The sequence below is a fragment of the Amblyraja radiata genome, chromosome 26 (assembly GCF_010909765.2).
Source record: "Amblyraja radiata isolate CabotCenter1 chromosome 26, sAmbRad1.1.pri, whole genome shotgun sequence".
Classification (NCBI taxonomy): domain Eukaryota; kingdom Metazoa; phylum Chordata; class Chondrichthyes; order Rajiformes; family Rajidae; genus Amblyraja; species Amblyraja radiata.
The window spans coordinates 22,157,381-22,179,541 of NC_045981.1; positions in this window are offsets into that span (position 1 = coordinate 22,157,381).

Genomic DNA, 22,161 nt, shown 5'->3' on the forward strand with positions numbered 1-22,161 from the left:
CAAAATAGAACGACTGCTCCATTCCCCTCATGTCTCCTGATGTGACTCACATCGTTTAAAAGATGTTAGCCAACTGCTCTTTTTCAACTTAAATTGTCTAACCTCTTCATGCTTTGAGGCAAATGAAGGCCATTTGTTCTTGATTTTGATTCAATGTTTATGTTTGGGTTAGGACAGAGAAACCTGCAGCTGAACAGAAGGGGCATCCGTCCCACCTTCCTACGGCACTCCCCTTGGAACGACAAAGTTCACCATCGGCACCTTGCGAGGGCTATTATTTTAAATATTCATTCATCAATAGCTAACCAATCAATTACTGATATAGATTATTCAGTTAGAAGAGCATGCCACAGAATATATTGCCGAGGTCAGGATTTCTCTGTAAACCTGGCTAGGGTCAATGGTTTTCTGATGCTTCTGTTTTGGTTCCTTATTGGAAACACTCAAAAGGCAACTTTTCTTTATTAAGTATTGGACATCGCTAATGTGGGTCATTTTTAAATGTATCTTCCTTTCATACAGACAGCCACAAGAGCTAAGGGAAGCTCCTCTGCTGGGAATATCTCTAAACTGATGCATGTTGTAAGAATCCCTCAGAGGCAGCATGCGAATATTAGTGTCAACCATTCTGCCGCACGCCAAAACCTAAACCTTAATCAATTCCTATATTGTAAATAAATCAGTGCCTAAATATAAAAAGAAAACACAAAACTTAGAAGGATTAGGAGACAAATACATGTGTAGCAGCATGACTGATATGTGGTTGATATTATTTGTTTGCGTTAATGGCATCGCAGATGACATTATTTTGCAATTTTAAGGATAAGAATTTATTTGCCCATCTTTAATTTCCCTTGAGAAGGTGTTGATGGTACACCACCTTGAACTGACTGTGTTGAAGACATGGTATTGTAATTGTAGATGGTAGTTGAGTTTAATCAAGGCCAGGATTTTGACCCAGATTTTTATAAAGAAGAGCGATATATTTCCATGTCAGGTCAATGCATGGTTAGAGGGAAATTTGGCGTTTTCCTGACTGATAATTATCTTTCGTATGAGAAATATTATTAAAGAAGACTTGTTGTATCGCATCTAGTTGGAGAGCATGAGTATAGTGGATTGGATGCTAATTTAGCGGGAGATTTGGTCCTGGCTGGTGGGTGGTATAGATATTATGTGTTGTCAGAGCTGCAGTGTTGAAAAGGGAAGCAGACACAAAAAGCTGGAGTAACTCAGCGGGACAGGCAGCATCTCTGCAGAGAAGTAATGGGGGACATTTTGGATCAAGACCCTTCTTCGGACTGGTTATGGATAAGGGAAACGAGGGATATAGATGATGATGCAGAGGTAAAGAACAATGAATGAAAGGTATGCAAAAAAGTAACATTGATCAAGGAAACAGGCTGTTGTTAGCTGTTTGTTGAACGAAAACGAGAAGCTGGTGCGATTTGGGTGGGGGAGGGATAGAAAGAGAAGGAACGCTGGGGTTACTTGAAGTTAGAGAAATCAATGTTCATACCATTGGAGGTGGGAGGTGAGTCTCTAACCACAGAATACATGGCCTCTGAATTACTCCTTTAGGGAACAGTGCACATGTGGCTGATTCAATTATACTTCCCCCTCAGAAGTTGATGGTGGATTAAGCAATGAGAAACCTATTCATCATTATAGGCGTGGTTAGGCTCCATCACGTTAGAGGTGGTAATTTCCTGGCATTCTTTGGATGCACTTGTTTATTTCCACTTACCCACCTAAATCCAAATGCTTTCCAAGCCGTGTTGTATGTAGACATGGTCGACCTCCTTAAATGAAGAATGGGGAATGGATTTAATCATTAATAAACACCCCCAAATGATTAATAAAGTAACCAAAGAGGATTATGTCAAGAACAATGCCCTATGGAATTCTGGCTTTGCTTCCTCGGAGGAGATGAGTAGCCTCTATCAAACTCAACCACCATCCATCATTCATGGTGTGACACCAAATAATGGAAACATTATCCTTGATTCTTAATGACTTCAGTTTCATCGGAATCCCTTGATATCACACTCAGTCAAATTCTGACTTTCAATAGAGGACAGTCATTCTGATCTCATCTCTAGTACTCTGGTCTTTTCTTCACGTTTGGCTCCAACACGTAATTAACTCTGGAGCCAAGCTGTCCCAGCAGAATCGATAAACAGATTAATGGTAAGTGCTCTTTGATTGGACTGTTGAAGGCTCCTTCCATCGTTTTGCTGCTGATTGACAGCAGGTTGATTGACCATGTTGGATATGTTCTGTTGTTGGGCAGTTTTCCCACATTGGTGGGTGGATGCCAGTGTTGTAACTGAGCTGACGGCAATTAAATCATCCACGATGTAATCCATGATTACAAGGACTTTAATGTGGCCTTTTCCCCAGTTTTACCATGTACATTGCTCTACCTTCACTGGGGATGCTGATGTTGATGTTCATGGAGTCTTCTGCTCCCCCCATTAATTGTTTATCTGCCCACCAAAGTAGGACTGCAAAGCATTGTTGCTTGTGGGGTCCCTCAACTCCGCCTATTGTGCAGCTTCACCCCATTGACATTTCCCTTTCAGGTGTACACGCCACTACTCTGACACACAATACTACAGTCTTCATTTACCCAGAGTTGGTCCATTGCCTAACGCTGATGGTTGAGCAGGAAATTGAATTGAATTGAATTGAATTGAATACCTTTATTGTCATTCAGACCTTACGGTCTGAACGAAATATGCCAAACCATTGTGTTGGAATATAATCCATCTGCTGCCGATACCCCACAACAGCACGAGGGTGGCAGTCTTTAACCTGCTAAATATGTTCTCAATCTATCCAGCTCTACATGACAGCCATACCATGCAAATGGATGGTGGATGTCTTCAGTACAAAGGGAAGGTTCATTTTTCAGACAGACACAAAATGCTGGAGTAACTCAGCGTTTCAGGCAGCATCTCTAGAGAAAATGAAGAGGTGACGTGTCGGGACAGGACCCTTTGCATTGAAGGGTCCTGACTCAAAACGCTACCTATCCATTTTCTCCAGAGATGCTGCCTGGCCCGCTGAGTTACTCCAGCATTTTGTGTCTATCTTTGGTACAAACCAGCATCTGCAGCTCCTTTATATTACATTTTAAGACATTCTTCATCAGGATTGTCTGAAAGTCACTTCTAGCAATGGGATTTTAGACGTTAGAGATAGTGAGAAACAGGCCCTTCGGCCCATCGAGTCCGTGCTGACCAGCGATCACTCCCGTACACTAGAACTATCCTATACACTTGGGCGAAGAATAATTTTAACCAAAGCCAATTAACCTACAAACTTGTACATCTTTGGAGTGTGGGAGGAAACTGAAGCACCGGAAGGAAACCCACGTGGTCACAGGGAGAACGTATCAACTCCGTACTCCAGAACATGGGTGATAAATGGGTTTGTGCGCTGAATTATCTCTCACATTCCCTATCTCAGCCAGCTTGCGCCCACGCAGTGTGCAGCCTGTGCCTTTGCTACCTTCAGTGTTTCTTGTAAACTGTGTGCAACATAGAGAGAAGTGACTCATCAGCTGAAGGAGGGTGTGGGTGTAATCAGCGGGACATCTTCCATTCAGTGTTTGACATGATGGCATGAGGTATCAGGATTCCTGGCTAAAATTGCCGTTGTCCCAGATCCACGTCTTCCCAACTGTTAACCGTTGTGTCACCAGGTCTGGAGAGTCTGTCCAGTTAGTGGGACGGACCATAGCCAAGGAAGGCCCCAAAGGAGCTTGGATAGGAATCAACAAGCTTAAATATGTTAGCATGACTGAGCGAGGCTGTTGCTTTTGTCATCTTTTCACATATCTATTCCACTGACCATAAGTCCCAAGACGCTCAGCATGAGGACTCTGCGGTATTACATGGGGTGGATAAGGTTTTGTCTGAACCTGTTGCCGAGATCATTCCTGGGTCTTCATAAGTTTGGGTTGTTATTGATCAATATTTCTTCACAGCAAAGCTCCAGATCAGGTAGCATTTACCTCTGGTGGGTCTCGTGTGCACTCAGATTGGTAAACTGAGAGACCTGCTCAGCCTATCATTTGGAAAGGGCTTTTAAGAGATACTGTAATCCCATTGGTGCAGGTCTATTAACGAAGGCACAAAGAATTACAAAGAATCAGATGTGTTTTTCTGGTTGTGTCACAGATGTCATTACTGATTCGAGTTTTTTGTAAACCACAGAATATTTGGTTAGGCTGCATTTGGAATATTGCTCGCAGTTCTGGTTGTTCCATTACAGGAAAGCTGTGGAGGTTTGGAAAGGGTTTAGAAGAAGTTTAAAATAATGATGTGTTCAAGAAGGAACTGCAGATGCTGGAAGATCGAAGGTACACAAAAATGCTGGAGAAACTCAGCGGGTGCAGCGGCATCTATGGAGCGAAGGAAATAGGTGACGTTTCGGGCCGAAACCCTCCTTCAGACTGATGGGGGGTGGGGGGGAGAAGGAAGGAAAAAGGGAGGAGGAGGAGCCCGAGGGCGGGGGGATGGGAGGAGACAGCTCGAGGGTTAAGGAAGGGGAGGAGACAGCAAGGGCTAGCAAAATTGGGAGAATTCAATGTTCATGCCAAGCAACCCAGGCGGAATATGAGGTGCTGTTCCTCCAATTTCCGGTGTTGCTCACTCTGGCAATGGAGGAGACCCAGGACAGAGAGGTCGATTGGGAATGGGAGGGGGAGTTGAAGTGCTGAGCCACCGGGAGTTCAGGTAGGTTATTGCGGACTGAGCGGAGGTGTTCGGCGAAACGATCGCCCAACCTTCGCTTAGTCTCACCGATGTAAATCAGCTGACATCTAGAGCAGCGGTTGCAGTAGATGAGGTTGGAGGAGATACAGGTGAACCTTTGTCGCATGTCGCTTGTCCAAGAATGATGCCTGGATTAGGGGGTATTAGCTACAGGGAGAGGTTAAGTCTGAAAACAGATTTGGATTGTTTTCTCGGGAATGCCTGAGGTTAAAGTGAGACATGTTGGAAGAATACAAAATGATGGGAGACATAGATAGGATGGCCAGTCAGAACCTTTTTCCAAGGATCGAAAAATTAAATACTAGAGGGCACAGCTTTGATGCGAGAGAGGGGCAAAGTTTAAAGGAGATGTGTGAGGCAAGTAATTTACACAGTGGGTTGTGAGTGTTTAAAGCCCGCTGCCAGGGGTGGTGGCAGAGGCCATTTAAGAGATTTTTTGTAAAGGCACATGGATATTCATTGAATGGAGGGACATGGATTATGTGCAGGCAGTTAAGAGTGGGTCTTGGCACCATGTTCGGCACAGACCTTGTCGGCTGAAGTACCTGTTCCTGCGCTGCATTGTTGTATTTTCTATGTTCAGTTTAGTTAATTAAGTAAAAATTCCTCAGATGGCATGGTTGGCCTTGAATTTATTTAATCATAGATTTATGGAGTCAAAGAAAGATGCAGCATAGAAACAAGCACTTCGGTCCACTAAGTCCATGCAGGCCATCAAACCCCCCATTTACGCACTACTTACCCTGATCCATTTTATTCTCCCCATTTTCTCATGAACTTCCCTCCCCGTCCACATTTCCGCACTCATCTACACAGTAATGGCAAGTTGTGCCAACTGCATGGTTTCAGGATGTGGGAGAAAACTGGAGAGCCCGGGGGAAACCCACACGGTCACAGCGAGAGCATGCAAACTCCACACAGACAGTACCGGAGGTCAGGATTGAAGCCGGTTCACTGAGCTGCAATCCCCAGAACTTTAGCCCAGCTCTCTATACTGAACCATTGGTGTTATTCCTTAAATGTGTATTTAACATTCTGCATGGGCAAGGCGATTCCTTCACTGATCAAAGAGAAGCAAAATGTCCAGTGATATCACGTTACATACAGGAGTGGTCAATAGCATCTTGGCAAATGACAGCATTTATGGAGACAGTAAATCAATAGCACTGTACAGATAGCCACATAACTTCCAAAGTCCCTGGACAGATACTATAGCAGAAGCCTTTTATAGCCACGTTCAATTTGTGAGCCCAAAACAAAGTGACAGGAAGAAGAGAAATGACGATAACAAACCGTTGGGTCTTCAGTGATGTAGATTTCCTTAGGGATAGATTCACAATGATCCGCTTTGCAAAAGAAAAAGTCAAAAAAGGGCACTGTACTTCCAGTGGGCGACGCTACAGTTAAGTGTTGATGACATTGTCCCTTGTGTTCTAGACCCATAAGTACCTGCATACACTGCAGAAATCTCCAGCAGTGAGAGAGAAAGTCTTGGTACATATCAATCACAGTAAGTGAGAAGGAGCAAGCAGTCTGCTTCAATCACTTCCATTGGGATTGTCTCGCCTATATTGAAGGATGACAAAATGAGTTAGACAGTATATGCAAGTAGGTGGATCAATGGCTGGTGAAATTTAATTTGGACAATTTTAAAATACTGCATATGGGAAAGAAAGAATAAAATAAAATGATATTGAACTAAGAAGGATGAGGTATTACAAAATCCATTGTATAATCTGTTCACGTTCTGCAAAGGAGCAATCAACAAAAGAAATGGAAAGACTGAACTTTTGCAAAAACAATATAATTCAAGGCAGGTGAATTCTTGCTGAAATTATTTTGCTCTATCCATGCATTGTATCTCGAATACTGGGACAAGTTCTGTAAACAGTACTGTGGGTTAGCATAAGAATATAAAAGGAGCATGAGTAGGCCACTCAGCCCACCAAGACTAGCCCACCATTCATATAATCCCACCTGATATGTTCCAGGTTCCACCTCCTCTGCTGTACCCCAGTTCCTCAGAACCTTCAATTCCCCAATCATTCAAAAATGTATCTACATCCTCTTTAAATCCCCCTAATTATCTCACTTCTACAATCTTGTTGGGTAGAGAATTCCAGGAAATTCATGTAGGTAGAATTGATCGCATTATCTACTATGGATAAAATTAAATGTTTCGTTACCTACAGAAGGATCCTATGTAGCTTCTAGGTGCAAGACTCTCCTGCCTCTAGTTCCTAGGCATCTCCGTTGTTAATGAATGTTCTCTAACCTTGTAGTGATGATTTATGATTCTCCCATTGATGGGAAAGATGTTTAATTTAGAGATACAGTGTGGAAACAGCCCATCAAGTCCGTGCCGACCATCAATTACTGGTACACTAGTTCTATCCGACGCATTAGGGTCAAATTACAGAAGCCAATTAACCGACAAACTTTCATGTCTTTGGAATATGGGAGAAAACCAGAGCACCCGGAGAAAACCCATTCAGTCACAGGGAGAACGTACAGACTCCATACAGCCAGCATTTGTAGTCAGAATCAAACCCAAGTCTCTGGCTCTGTAAGGCAGTAATTCTACCGCTGCGCCACCGTGCTGAAATATAGCCAACATTTTGATCGGTAGACTCGATGGACCAAAAGGCAGTGAAAGATGGAAGACTCTTAAACCAACAAGTTGAATCATTTGATATCCTTTTCTGGGGAAAATCATGTACCCTTTAGTTTGACCCAGACTGTATCTTGCCAGCAATAATTTCTGGGTAAAATTGTAGTAAAGGCAGAACTTAACTAAGTGCTTCCATACAGGATCTGCATGGATGTGCCTGATCATTTCCCAACATCAGACATATTATTAATGTAATGTATTCGGTATAAACATAAATTAGGCTCTTGCTTCTGTGCTACAAATTTCATGCAACAGTCAAAATAGTGTAGTCATTTCACAGGAGGAGAGAAGATCAAAATCTTAGGCCTGACACGAAACCTCTGGAGAGGAGTGATCCCTGGCATCCTCTATGCTTCCGAAACCAGCACTACCATTGAACAACATTTGGCCCAAACGTTGAAGGCAGCAAAGACTCAGAATACACACTAGGTGACGGACCTCAAAGTCCATCATACAGACTTGCTGAGAGCGCCACAAAGGTCTTGATCTGGTCTTGAAGGACATCATGGCCAGATATGTCTGAATTTGGTGGTTAAACAACTAGCAGGAGGGAAAGAGACAATTCAACATAGTCATAGTCATAGAGTATGGAAACAGGTCCTCTGGCCCAGCTTGTCCATGCTAACCAAGGTGCCCCACTTACTATGCAAGACCCACTTACCTACCTTTGGCTCATGTCCCTCTAAATATTTCCTATCTCTGTACCTGGCTAAATGTCTTTTAAATGTTGTTATAGTTTCTGCCTCATTAACCATGGTGAGTTAACCAAGAGAGTGGTGAGTCTGTGGAATTCTCTGCCTCAGATGGTGGTGGAGGCAGGTTCTCTGGATGCTTTCAAGAGAGAGCTAGATAGGGCTCTTAAAAATAGCGGAGTCAGGGGATATGGGGAGAAGGCAGGAACGGGGTACTGATTGGGGATGATCATCATGATCACATTGAATGGCGGTGCTGGCTCGAAGGGCCGAATGGCCTACTCCTGCACCTATTGTCTATTGTCTATAACCATCTCAGCTTCTTCTTTACTTTCCCACCAATACAGGAGTCATTCTTCAGTCAATTGAATTCACTCCATTTGACATAGATCATAGAATGGCACTGAGCAGGGAAAGGCCATTTGTCTGTGCTGACCAAGATGCCAACTTTAATTAATCCCATCTGCCTGTGCATGGTCTATATCTCTCCGTTCCCTGCCTGTTCATGTGCCTGCCTAAATGCCTCTTAAACATTGGGATGGTATCTTATTCTACCAACTCTCCTGGCAGTGCATTCCAGGCTCCTACCACTATCTGAGTATAAACCTTGCGTTGCAAATCTTTAAACTCTCCCCCTTTCACCTTAAACCTATGCCCTTTGGTATTAGACATTTCACATTTCCACCCTTGGAGCTTATGCCTTTCCTTTAGCATATGCGTGCTGGGCTCCTCCATTTCATAGAGGTGGTTAAATTCGCATGGACATGTACAGAGTCTTTTTCCTAGGATAGGGGAATCTAGAGCAAGAGGGCATAGGTTTAAGGTGAGAGAGGAAAGATTTAATAGGAACCTGAGGGGCAATTTTGATTTCAGTTGTACAGGGTGCAGGTTTGGACTAAGGCTATGATGAGATCTGGAGCGGAGTGGTCCTGACAAAAGACAAATTGACCATTGGTTGGTGGATGCGGTGAGTAATAAGAATAGGAGCAAAGGAAACAGGAGGGGGAATAAGCCTTTTGGTCTTTCATGTAATACGGACATTTCTCTGCCACAGAAGGCAGTGGAGGCCAATTCACTGGATGTTTTCAAGAGAGCTCTTAGGGCTGAAGGAATCAAGGGATATGGGGGAAAAAGCAAGAACGGGGTACTGATTTTTGATGATCAGCCATGATCATATTGAATGACGATGCTGGCTCGGGCCGAATGGCCTACACCGGCACTTATTTTTCATTGTTTCTTTGGCTAATTCTCTATCTCCATATAATTTCCTTTATCTCTCCCTACATCCTTGATGCTTTTCAAATCTATATATCTACTTATTTTTTAAATATATTCAGTGACTTGCCCCCTACTGCCTTAGAATTCCAGAGGTTCACCTCCTTCTGAATGAAGAAATTACTGTTTGTCGCAATCTGAAATGGATTATCCTATTATATCGTAAACCTGGAACTCTCAATCAACTCCTCCCAGGCAAGGAATATCATCTTGCTGCATCCAATCTGCCCTGCCCTGTCAGAATTGTAATTGTTTCAAAGAGATCCTCTCTCATGTTTCTAAACTTTAGTGAACGCACATCAAGTCAATTCAATCTTTCAGCAAATGATAGGCTCATCATCCCTGGAATCAGTCTGATGAATTTTCACTGCATGCTCAGTATAGCAAGTATATCCTTGCTTAAGTAAGGAGAGCACAACTGCACAAAGTACAAAACCTCTTACAATGAAGACCAACATACCATTTGCCTTCTTAACTACATGCTGCACTTCAAAAGTCAAGAGTGTTTGATTGTCATATGTATCGATAACGAAACAATGAAATTCTTACTTACTGAGGCTTAATAGGCATGTAAATGCAATAACACACTGCTAATATTTAATAATTAAAAAATATATATAATGGTAACCATAATAATGCAGAAACCAAAGACCATATATCAACCAAAGACAGACCATAGAACATCATAGTTGCTGAGGTTATTGGTGGGTAGTGTTCAAGAACTTGTTGGTTGCTGGGACAAAGCAGTTCTTGAACCTGGTTGTCTTGATTTTCAGACTGCTATTCCTCCTTCCCAATAGCAATAGTGAGATAAGAGCAATGGTGATCACTGGTGACTTTAGCCACGTTTTTGAGACACCATGAACGATCACTTTGATGGTGGGAAAGTCAGTATCTGTGATGGACTGGGCTGTGTCAACCACCCTCTGCTCTCTCCATTGTTCCTGGCCATTCACATTTCTGAAGCAGGACGTGAGACAACCAGTCAATATAGTCTGCCGTACTCGTGTAGAAGTCCTCTAGAGCACTTGTCGATGTGCCAAACCTCCTCAATCTTCTAAGGAAGTAGAGGTGTTGATGAGATTTATTTGTGATTGCATCGATGTACTGGGCCAAGGACAGATCATCAGAGATATGCACACCCAGGAACTTGAAGATGTTCACTCTCTCCATCGCCATCCTGTCGAGGAAAACAGGTTAGTGGATCCCCAGATTGCATTGTGTGCCTTCAGTACTGGTGTACAAGGATTCCCTGGTCCCTTTGAACGTCAATATTTCCCAATCCATCACCGTTTAAATAGTGTGTAGGAAGGAACTGCAGATGCTCATTTACACCGAAGGTAGACACACAAAGGAACTGAACAGGTCAGGCAGCATCTCTGGAGAAAATGAATAGATGAGCATTTATTACCCATCCCTACTGGCCATGAGGGGGTGGGGGTATGAGAGGGGGAGGGAGAGGAGGGGGGGTGTGGAGTTGCCGTTTTGAACAAGACTTTGTCCGGTGAAGGTGGTGGAAGGGAGGGAATTCCGGCATTTTGGTCCAGTCATAGTGATGGACCTTTCTGAGTCTGACTATTCTTCAGCTTTTCATGAGCTGTCCTTATATGACCTTGTGTGGTTAGATGTCAAGTTTGGTTCGATAACCTGCGGATCATCTTGCTGTCCACGAAACCTTCAATGACAATCACCCATTTGAGAGTCCGGCAGAATGATGGATGGGACAAAGTGATAGGCAGGATGAGTTGGAACGGCTAGAGATTCTTAGAAAGAACAAATTCCCTGTACTGGTGGTTTACGTCCTAGGCTGGGGTAGTTAGCAGCGGGACATTCCAGAAACTTCCTGTCTTCTCTGAAAATTGGGGTGTCAGAGAATTGTAAAGTGGAAACTGGGAGACTGTTCAGGAAATTATGTCAGGATATTGCTCGAAACAATACAGCAGTCTGTTTAACCTTGGTGGTGGGTAGGATTTTTGAAACAATAATTAAGGCGAAACACTAACTGGCACGAAGAACCTGAGTTAATTATGGGGAGCCAGCTCAGATTTGTAAAAGGCAGATCAATTTGACCAAACCCAAATTGAATTTTTTGATGATGTATCAGAGAAGATTAATGAAGGGAATGCAGTTTATATTAAAGGCTGGTTAATAAAATTGAAACTCAAGGAATAGGATATTATTGTCAGCTCGGGGGAAAAAATGCCTTAAAGATAGAAAACAAAGAATTGGAATAATAGAGGTTTATCAGATTGGTGGATGGTAGAATATGTGTTTCTACCAGGGTTCAAAGGTTCAAAGGTCAGTTTATTGTCATGTACCAATTAAGGGACAGTGAAACTCGAATTACCATACAGCCATATTTAAAAAAAAGCAACAAGACATGCAACTACATAAAAGTCAACATAAACATCCACCACAGCAGGTTCCCCACATTCCTCACTGTGATGGAAGGCAATAAAGTCCAACCTTCTTCCTCTTTATTCTCCCACAGTTGGGGCAGTAGAACCATCCGTAGTCGGGGCAATCGAAGCTTTTGCAGACGGGGATTGAAGTTCCCTCGTCAGGGCGATCGAAGCTCCTGCGGCTTGGAGCTGCCGGTCGGTCTCTAACCAGGGGCCGTGAGATGCTCAATGTTAAAGTTCGCAGGCTCCCCGCGGTTGGAGCTCCAAAGTCGATTCCCGACAGGGACCGCCTGCTCTACGATGATAAATTTGCCGGCTCCCAAAGTTGGAGCTCCCGAAGTCAGTCTCCAGCAGAGGCCGCCAGCTCCACGATATTAGGCTGCAGTGCGGATGGAGATACGATACGGAACAAAATCGCATCTTCGTCGTGGTAAGAGATTAAAAAAGAAGTTTTCCCCAAACATCCCCTCTCCCACCCCCCACATAAAACAAACTAAAGAACACTAAAACATACATTTATCACATACTAAAAAAACAACAAGGAAGGAAGGGACAGACAAGGTTGACAAGGTATCCATTGCTGCCGCCACCCGGGTTAGTATTGGGATCACTGATTACAGCTCCTCACTATAAGCTGTTCCAATGCAGTTACAACAGTAGCATACTGTATATCACAAAATGAGCAAAACTGTCCAGTTCTATTCTGAGCAAATAAAAGCAGGATGAATCATGATCGTCCAATCAGTTCTTCTTTATCATTAGCACGGTGAAGTATAGTGTCGTCAACATTGCTACCAAATGGCATTTACAGTACTCACCAAAAAGCTACTCACCGATACCCAGTTTGGTGCTACCAGAATTCCAGACCTCATCACTCATTTGTCCAAACATGGAGCTAAGAACTGATAACCAGACGTGAGGATGAGAATGACTGCACCTGACATCAAGGCGGCACTTGACTGAATGTGACCTCAAAGACCCCTGGTGAAACTGAAGTCAATGACATCAAAGGTAAATCATTCCAATGATTCGAGTCATGGCTTCCAGAAAGTAAGATGGGTGTGATCTTTGGAGATGCACCACTTCATAAATTCCTCGGAGTCCTCAACCCAACATTCTTCAACAGCTTCATCCAATGACCTTCTAAATGTCATAAGATCAGAAGTGGGGATGTTTGCTGATGATAGTACAAGAATCAATTCCATTTGTAAGTCATCAGAGAGTAAAGCAGTGCGTGCCTGCTTGGAGCAGGAACAAGACAATATTCAGGTGCTGCTGAGAAGTGGCAAGTAACATTCACACCAGAAAAGTGCCGAGTGATCAACAACTCTGAGTAGAGAGGGTGTAACCACCTCCTCCTGATGTTAAACTAGATTACAACTGTTGAGTCTTGGGTAAGGAAGGAGTCGGGTTGATGGGGGGAGTCTCCCCTAATCAGATATTAAATTGAACCAGCCGTATAAACACTGTTGGTACACTGTGGCACACCTCCTGACATCTCAAATCTTTCCACCACCTGCAATGTACAAACCAGGATCATGTTGAAATACCCTCTGCTTGCTTGGAATGAGTACAGCTCCAATAAAACTTCAGGAGCTCCACATTCAGAATAAAGCAGCCCACTTAATTGATACCACGTTCCCTCCGCCGAGGCACACCACTACTACAGTGAGTATTAGCTACTAGGTAGACAAAAGTGCTGGAGAAACTCAGCTGGTGCAGCAGCATCTATGGAGCGAAGGAAATAGGCAACGTTTCGGGCCGAAACCCTTCTTCAGACTGATGTAGGGTGGGGAAGGCAGGGAGAATAAGAAGGAGAAAGGAAGAGGAGGAGCCCGAGCGCTGAGGGAGAGCCGAGAAGGGGAGGAGACAGCAAGGGCTACCGGAAATTGGAGAAGTCAATGTTTATGCCGCTAGGGTGCAAACTGCCCAAGCGGAATATGAGGTGCTGCTCCTCCAATTTCCGGTGGTGCTCACTCTGGCCATGGAGGAGGCCCAGTTCAGAAAGTATTAGCTACTAAATGCACTGGGTTTTTTTCCAGCCTGCTCCAGCTGCACCACCTAAACTTGCAAACTGCCAACTTGAAGGACAAACGCATGGAAGCTATGCTCAAGCCTTGGAAATCTCTATTTAGACGATAACTATTCTATACAATTTTTATCACCGCACCTATGGAAGAATATGATGGTCCTTTAAGAAAGATGTGACAGTGCAGAAAATATTACCAGAGCAATTCCAGGAACAAGGTATCTTAGCTGCAAGATTACATTGAAAATGTTAATGCCGTCACTTTAAAAAAAGTAAATGAAAGGAGGATTCATAGAGGTCAACGAGATTATGACAAGTTCAGGCAAGCTAGACCAAGTGAAGATGTGTCTATTAGCTGATGGTACAAAGACTAGGGGACAAAGAACTGATGTTTTTGCCAACAGGTACAGCAGGGACATGAGGAAGCTGATTTTGCTCAATGATGAAGACCCAGAGGCACAGATGATCAATAATTGTAAAAGGAAACTGGATAGGTACTTGAGGGATGCAACCTTGAGGGACCATGAGAATGAAAAGGAACAATGGGTCTGACTAAATTACTCGACAGAAAGCCAGCATGAATTTGATGGGCCAAATAGTTACTTAATTTGCCACAATGGCTCATGATTTTATGACTGAACAACATTTTGAAACATTCTGATTTCAGTTGAAATTGTGGCGAAGCAACATGTAGATGAGAAACAGAAGGGGTTAATAATATATCCAGGGTTGCCAGAGGAAACTGGACTTGAAGGATGATATTGCAGGCGATCCACTGGCTTTTAATGGAAAACTAGAACTGAAAGATGTGAAGTTTACAATAGCTCCATCAAAGTAGTGGACAGCGGCAAGCTAGATCACAACAGGCGTCCAAGGTTATGGGGAGGCAGGAAAATGGGAGGTGGCAGAGACCAGCCATGATTGAATGGCGGAGTAGATTCAATGTCGAACGGCCTAATTCTACTCCTATAACTTGTGAACGTGAGATCAAAGGTAGATGGAGTTAATGTTTCAGGGCAAAAATGAGTAATCTTTTACTTGAAATGTTAATGCTTTCTCTCTTTCTTTTGGTGATTCCTGACCTGATGAGTGTTTCCAGCATGTCCTACTCATATGATGGAAAAGTAAGGTTTTCAATATGGAAGGACTGTGAAAGAATGTGATTCAACAAATCACCAGGTGCAGAGTACAAAGACAGAACAGTTGAGATTCTCAAACTGTTGTAATTAAATTATCACCATGGTCTTCCCAAAGAACTGTAATTGTGAGCGAAAAGGAGGATGTGAATAAAGAGCAATAATGAAGAGGAATTGGTGTTGGCTTTATCTGAGGTTAAACGTTGCGAGTTGTGAAACCACATGAGATGGTATGGTCAAAGATATAGTCCTGAATATTAAAGAAGTGAGTTTATGTACAAGAAGGGATTGAGGGAAGAATGGGAGCAGTAAGCAGCCAAGTCTTTGAAGGTGAGTTTTCCAGTCAGTGCCAATTTTTGGGGGGGTTTTGAGTAACCCAAATCCAAATCACAATATATGAACTTGTCTACACACGCACACACGCAGCACACAAAACACGGTGTACTTTCCAACACTGATGATGGCATGTATAGAGGTGGAACGCTGGTGGCTTTTCACATCCATCTGTGAGTGGTGGCAGCATCTGTGGCATGCAAGGTTGCAATCCTAGATCAAGTCAGAGTGAGCAAAATGCACGCATGATTAAAACCACACCACACCCTAACCCTAATGCATACATTCAGCCATTCGATTGTTTCATCAGACAAATGCAATGCTTTGAACTCACATTCATCTGTCAGTTATTTCACTAAAAAGGCAATCCATTTATTTTAATTGAGTTCATGATCCTGTTAACATAACAAGGGAAGTAATTCAAATACCATCAGCCATGAATATTCCGAGAATGTTCTCGGCTTGTCGGCTATACACATGGAGCAGGCTGCCAAATGGCATTTTTACCGTACAAGTGATAATAGAAACTGCTGGAAATACCCAGCCGGTCAGGTAGTATCTGTGGAGGGAGATACAAGTTAATGTTAGAGACGGCTGGCCTTTCACCAGAGTATCGGTTGCCTGACCAGCTGAATATTTCCAGGATTTCTGTTTTTAATTTGAAATTCAGGCACTTGTGGCATTTTGTTTTGGGATGAGGTGAAGCTACAATGCTTATACAGAGAATGAGGTGATGAAAACATTAGACACAACCCCTTTGAGTCTAGTATTTCTGTGAGATTAATAGATTTATTTTCTGCCTAGGCAGTAATGCTAGAGATGGGGTGAGCACGTGATGATAAACCATCCATCACACAACATCAATTCACTAGATAATGCCTGTGACAACGTCACCAGGGCATTTGGATGCAGGGTTGTGAGTTGGATAAATATTGTACCTGACAGGTGACATGTCTTTCATTTGAACACTGGTTGAAAGTAAATGCCAGCCTGTAACTTACAGTATGCAACACAGCAATGGATTTGTATCAATTTCCTCTGCGATTTTATGTTTCTGTTTAAGTTTATTATTGTCACATGTACAGTGAAAAGCTTTGTTTTTGCACTCTGTCTAGTTAAATCAGATAATACTGTATATAAATACAATCAAGCCAAACGTGGATAGAGCAAAGCAAAAAATACGCAGTGCAGAATATATTTAGAGTCCCAATTAACCACTTGAGGCAGATTTATGACCTTTATTGCAATGGGGGCCAGACTACAAAAGTATTCTACATTTGAATAGGACATTGGCGAGAGCACACCAGGACATATATTATTGCTCTACTTATTTAAGGAAGGATATATTTGAATTGGAGGCAATTCAGAGAAGTTTCACCAGGTTGATACCTGAGATAATCTTATTGAATCTAGACACAAGGAAATTCAGATGTTGGTTTACTATAAAAGACACAAAGTGCTTGAAAAAGGCACAACGTGCTGGAGCAATTCAATAGGTCAGGCGGCATCTCTGGAGAAAAGGAGCTGGTGATGTTTCGGGTGAGAACACTTCTTCAGACTGAAAGTAGAGTTGGGAGAACTGGCGGTAGGAAAAGGCCAGTTACAGGTGAACAAGGAAGGGTGGAGCCCATAGTGGCCCATTGTTGGTTGGGGGAAAAGGTGTTAACGAAGGGATACAGGGAGGCAAACAGTGGAACTAGTCGGATAATGGACCATTATGGGCTCCACCCTTTCCTGGTCATCTGTTGCCAGCCCTGATTCGTTCTGGCCATTACCCGTCGAGCCGGGGTCGATGTCCATGGGGTCGGAGTCCCTCGAGGTCATAGTGAGTCGGGCCAAAGTCGGAGCTGCGAGGTCAGAGTTGGGCCGAGGTGGACAGGAATGCCGAGAATAAAGGGAGACCTGACGTGTGGGTGGGGGGACGGGGGGGGGGGAAGAAGGGATGAGTACTTTTTGTAACTTTGTAGGTGCCTTTATGGCGACTCTTTGTGTGCAAAGACAAAGAATGTCATAGTACCTAGGCACAAGTAATAATAAAATCTCATCATCACCATCATCATTCATTTTCTCTGTGACTGTCTGTAACTCCTCTTCAAAGGACACCATTTTGAATTGTGTAGCTCTCTCGCCTTTGGGGTGGGGGCGGGAGGGGGCATTGGGTGGAACGTCATGGGGTGTGGGGTAGACTGACTACCCTCCACCCCTCCCCCCCCCAATCTTTGCACATTGCCTGCCCTGGACTTCCCACTCGTTACTTTAATGTCATGTTTCATGTATCTTGTGTTTTATGACCGTTGGCAGACCAATTTCCTTCCTGGGATAAATAAAGTCCTATCATATCATATCGTATCGTATCGTAATTGTGGGGGAGGTGAATGGAGGGGTTTGGTCCATCTGGATTTTGGGGTTAATTTTGAATCAACAACTTTATTTTTTGTCCACGGAGGCAGGAGTGTTACTGTGTAAGCTGTGGATATTGGGTGTAGAGCAATTCCTGCTGTTGCATGGTGCACAGAATACCCCAGCTCCCAATACTATTGCTCTCAGCAGAAATCTGCCAAAAATAGATCATTTTTTCATTCCTGAGACAGCCCTACTATTTCCCATTAGTGTTTCAGCCACTGTCCAGAGCTACTCAATGGAGCTGCTGGGTCATACAATGTAAAACCAGACCAAACTTGATTGAAGTAATTAAAGTAATGAAAGAGAAAGATAAATTAGAAACTAATACGCTCGTTGAATCTGATCCAGAAGGTTAGAATGAGGTGGCATAATTTTCAAATTAGAAAACTACTGGCAAAGCAAGAATTAATAAGAAAAATAAACCTTTTCTCTCAAAGGTCTGTTGATTTATGGCATTTATTACCACCCAGCATTAATGAAGAGATGTTAGATGTATTTTAAGAAAGAACTGGATGCGTTTCGGGGCTAGTTTGGAATTGCAGGCTTGAAGCTTTTACAAAAGGTTAACTATGAGCTTAGGTTTATCGTTTACAGGATAGAGTGACCGTGAACACAGTGATCCAGAGATTTGGGGTAGGAAAAAAAAGATCTGGAAACTGTTTGCAGCCCTCAACCTTTTCTCTTGATTTAATGCTTGCCGGTCTTTTATTCATTAAATTGTGCATCAGAACTGAATTTTCCACCACATAAACTATTTGTGGCAAAATGTGTCCCGCACCTGCCACCTCACATCTGTACAGGAAAATGGACAAAAGGCCCCTCATCACTGCCTATTTTCAGCTGGTTTCATAATTCAAAGACTTCTTTTAACCTGTGTTTCATGCTAGTTGCCAATATGAGCCTAAAATGCCTACAGAAAGCTCATAGATAAACTATATTGTCCATAAACAGGGTCTTATTTGCCAATGGTTTTCCCCATCAGATTGGAACTGTGGGAGGGAGAGGGTGATGCTACTTCATCTGCAGAATTCTGAGCATGTATATCACACGCAGCAACTGAAGGGAACTGAGGCCCTTGACAGTCTGTTTTTACAGTTTGAAACCATTTCAGGAAACATGACAAATCGCTGCTATCTGATTTATTTCATTTGCTAAAACCCAGCAGGATGAGAACCAGACTTGAATACTGCCACCATCTATCCCTGCAGTAAGGCACAGAAAACATAAATAGCTATCATCAGCTCAGTGCAAGGTGTCAGACTTGGCTGCCTGGAGGCACTCTTGCCTCTGAGGTACAGTGTTGTGTGTTTAAACCCCACTCCAGACATGCAAGCACGTCTAACCTACATTCAACACTGTTGTGAGGGGATTCTGCTCTGTTGGCGATGACATCTTGCAGATGAGGTGTTATCCTGAGGCCCTCTTAGGATAAGAAAAAGACCCAATGGCCGTGTTCAAAGAAGAGTAGGGACGAGCCTTGTCCAACTTTCACCCCTCAACTAACATTTAGAATATTGTGTGCAGTTCTGGTCCCCATTACAGGAAGGATGTGGAGGCTTTGGAGAGGGTCCAAAGGAGGTTTAGCTGCCTGGATTAGAGGATGTTACTATAAGGAGAGGTTGAACAGATTTTGATTCTTTTCTCTGTAACGTCAGAGGTCGAGGGGAGACTTGCTAGAAGTATATACAATTATGAGAGGAATGGATAGGGTAGACAGTCAGAGCCCTTTTCCCAGGTCTTAGCTTTAACCTGAAAGTGCACAGCTTTAAGGTGAGAGGAGCAAGGTTTCAAGGAGATTTGTGGGGCAGGGAGTGGAGGGTTCCTGGTGGAGGCAGGCATGACAGGGGGACAGTTAAGTGGCCTTGAAATAGACTCATGGCTATGCAGGGAATGAAGGGATATGAATCAGGTGCAGGCAGAAGAGATGAGTTTCATTCAGCATCATGTTCGACAGATATTGTGGGCCGAAGGGCCTGATCATGTGCTGTACTGGCACAAAGAGGGACCCGAGGGGTGGGGGGGGGGGGGGGGAGGGAGGCGCCGAGAGCAAAGAGAGATCATCGGGACTCTAATGAGTGCATCTCAAGATGGCGGCACTACCTTAGCAGCTGCGGCTCGCCTGCAGTACGTTTGTTTTTTCTTTTTTTTGTTTGTTCTTTTGTCCTGTTTTAGTTAATTTTTGGTTTTATTTTATTATGTTGTGCATGTGTGTGGGGGGGGGAGAAACGTGTTTTTGGTCTCTTCCTTCGGGGGGATGCGACTTCTCTTGTCGTATCCCCCATGTCCGTCTCCGTCTGCGCCGAGGCCTAATAGCGGAGCTGGCGGCCTCGGAGCTGGGGCAGCGTTCCAGCGGCAACATCGGAGCTGTGGCGTTCCAGCAGCAGCGGCGACCCGACAACGGAGCTGTGGTGTTCTGGCGGCAGAGGCGACCCGACCACGGTGGATGACAACATCGGGAGCTCACAGGTCGCCTCGGAGCAGAGGGAGAACAAGGAGGGAAGAGACAAGGACTTTAAGATTTTTGCCTTCCATCACAGTGAGGAGGTGCCTGGTGAACTCACTGTGGTGGATGTTAAATTTGTGTTTATTGTGTGTTTTTGTCATTTTTATTATATGTATGACTGCAAGGCAATGAAATTTCGTTCGGACCGAAAGGTCTGAATGACAATAAAGGCTACTTTGACTTTGACTTTGACTTTTTTGTGACTTTGTTGGCACCACATATGTGCCGAATCTTTGCATTGCATGCAAAAACAAATAATTTAGCTGTACCCAGATACATGTGACAACAAAGTATTATTGAATCACTAAACCAGATGGTCTGTTAATGCATTGTATTTCTCTTTGTGGTTCCTTGCACCACACAACATACCACAGACAGTGATGGGGATTACAGAAGGAGACAGGAATTTAGGATTCCAGTAAGGCAGGAATTCAGTGGGAAGTTAAAATCTCCAGATTTTCTGATACCCACTAATGTTACCTTCCCTTGGATCATCTAACTCTATAAAGTCCAGGGACCAACGTTTTGTAGACTGGAGTTTGTGTGAGACAACATCATATAATGGCTACCATCCAGTCGGCTGCCTATTATATACATTGCCTGATAGTTCATTCCACTGCATTGGCTCTGTATCAGATATTAAATGTTTCACACCATCAACCAAGGTACATTTCTGCCATTGGTTTTCAATACCATGTAAATCAATTAACTTTTTATTTGTAACAATGAATCCCTGTGATTAAATTTATATGGGGCAGTAGCTTTTAAAATTTACTTTGCCATCTCAAACCTTGACTCTTGTTCCATTAACTGAGGAAGCATGAAAGTGCTGTGAAGAACAGGTACACAGTGAAGATTTATCACATGGGAAGTAGTTTCCTATCATTTATCTTTTACGTCCAATCCTCTCTCCCACCAACCCGAACCCCCTGGCCTCTTCCTGAATTCCTCACTATCCTTCCAGATCAGTGAAAACATTAACTGGAAACCTAAGACACTGGGACAATTCAGGCAACATCTCAGAGGAAGAAGTACATTTGGGGACTAATGAATTTTTGTCAAGATTAGAAGACGTTGGTGATTTATTCATAGCCAAGTCAAGGATGGGTATAGGAAGGGAAATGGAGCAAAATACATTAGTGAAGGCCGGTCCAGGGTGAAAGGCAGTGGAGATTCAATGGTGAGAAGGTATATGACTGGATGGGTCAAGGAAAGAAACAATGGGTGCTCAAGAGGTGGGAATGACAGAAGTTGAACCACTGCCTAAAATAATGGGAGCAGTGGGTACTGGTAATGATAAATAATGGTGAGTGTGGGGGTTTAGAGTTAAGGGGCTGTCCCACTTGGGCGACCTAATTGGCGAGTTTAGAGGAGTTTTTAAAAATGACACATTGAAGACTCCTTCGACTATGTAGAAGACTTCCTTCAACCTCCTTTGACTATGTTGCAGACTAGCTTCGACTAGTTATGATTAACTTCAGGAAAATTGGACACCGAATAGTGGAGAGTGAAGACGACCTCCTTCGACCTCCCTTCGACTATGATGAACACTATCTACGACTACCTTCGACTACCTTCGACTACCCTCGATTACCTACGACTAACATGCCGACCTACTATTTTTTCCATGGCGACCTTTTTTTACTCGCGGGCATTTTTTAACATATTGAAAAAAACGCCACAACCTAGCTGAGGCCTCGAGTACGCGGAGACCATTCTCGAGCATGAAGAAGAGTTACGAAGACATCTTACGACCTGGTGTCGACTATGCTGCCAGTATGAGTCGAGGGCAAACTCGCCAGAACTGGCGGATTAGGTCACCAAAGTGGGACAGCCCCTTTAGGGGTTGGTTGATGTTCACTGGGCATCTGCAGAGCTTCATTGGAACAACATGGGACAGGGAGGTAGAGTGAAAATGAATAGAGAGAGTTGC